This window comes from Limulus polyphemus, unplaced genomic scaffold (assembly GCF_000517525.1).
Source record: "Limulus polyphemus unplaced genomic scaffold, Limulus_polyphemus-2.1.2 Scaffold191, whole genome shotgun sequence".
In the NCBI taxonomy this organism is placed as follows: domain Eukaryota; kingdom Metazoa; phylum Arthropoda; class Merostomata; order Xiphosura; family Limulidae; genus Limulus; species Limulus polyphemus.
In genome coordinates this window covers 882465-883878 of record NW_013665801.1, presented here as the reverse complement: position 1 = coordinate 883878, position 1414 = coordinate 882465, and positions in this window count along the sequence as shown.

The following is a 1414-nucleotide window of genomic DNA, read 5'->3' as shown; positions in this document are numbered from 1 at the left end:
ACCAACGAATAGTGAGATTGACCGTCACATTATAACGCCTCCACGGCTAAAAGGGCGAGCATGTTTGGTGGGATGGTGATTCGAACCCGCGACCCTCAGTTTGCGAGTCGAGCGCCTTATCCACCTGGCCATAGATACAACGTAACCATTAACTAGTAAACACCCTCTCGTGTTAAGAACATTGTAGAGGTTATGAAAGCAATCAGTATAACCTCACAAGAAAGAAAAATCTTAACATTTGCGAAGTATCGAACCTATTACGGTGGTTAGGGCACTCGACTCCTCATCTTTGAGTTTCGGGTTCGAATCCCCCTCACACCGAACATATTCACCCTTTCAGCAGTGGGGGCGTTGTAATGTGATGGTCAATTCTACTACTCGTTGGTAAAAGAGTTGCTCAAGCGTTGGCGATGGGTGGTGTTGACTAGCTGCCTTCCCTCTAGCCTATTAGTGCTAAATTATGGAACTCGTATGACTTTGCGCGAAATTCCAAACCTATTAGGGAGAGTATTCTGTTATGTGTTAAAATGAACTTTAGTTCTTTACTTAATATATGCAGTTTCTTCAACTAACCTTCATTAAAGGTCGTTTGCTTGTTTGTTGGTAATTAAGCACAAAGCAACACGATAGGCTGTCTGTGCTCTGCCCACCACGGATATCGAAACCCGGTTTCTATCGTTGCAAGTCCGCAGACATACCGCTTGTCGTTTGCTTAAGTTGATTACGATGCATTTATGTGAGGCTGTGGTGTTAAGATGCTTCTAGTTTTGAGAATCGATGAGTGAATTAGTTTCGTTGTGGGAATACTCTTACTTCGTGAGTTTGTGTTGGAATAGTTGTACGTATTTTGATAGAGTGTGTGTTGTCTGTTGTAATATTTGTTGAATTATTGGTGTTGGCTACTGAAAAAGAAAATCATTTCCAGACATTCTCAATATTTGGTTTATTTTTCATTTTTATAGTATTTTGGATATAAGTGATGACGTAGTATAGTCACTCTATTTTTTATTTCAGCATTTTTAATATCTTACGTACTTACAAAAAAAATAACAGAAAAACCAGCTTGGTGTTTCAAAATGAACTTAAGAAAACGAAATCTTATGTGTATGTATTCAATTTTAATTTCAAATTGACAGACTGAGGGAAAGGCAGCTAGTGAACAGTTGCCACCATTAACTCTTGAACTATTTTTCTCCCAATTTTTGTGTTAGACAGTTCAACAATCCTTAGCCTAACCTCTCATTTGTAACTGTCCGTTCATCAAACTTTGTTTGCCATATACCGGTGCCCCATTTTCTTTATGCATTCTTTACTATCCACGTTTTTCCTTTCCACCAACAGCTTGTGAGCTTCTTTTCTGTACTTCCAATTCCACGCTAACTTTCTTCTGTTCGTCTTTCCGTCCAACAGTCAG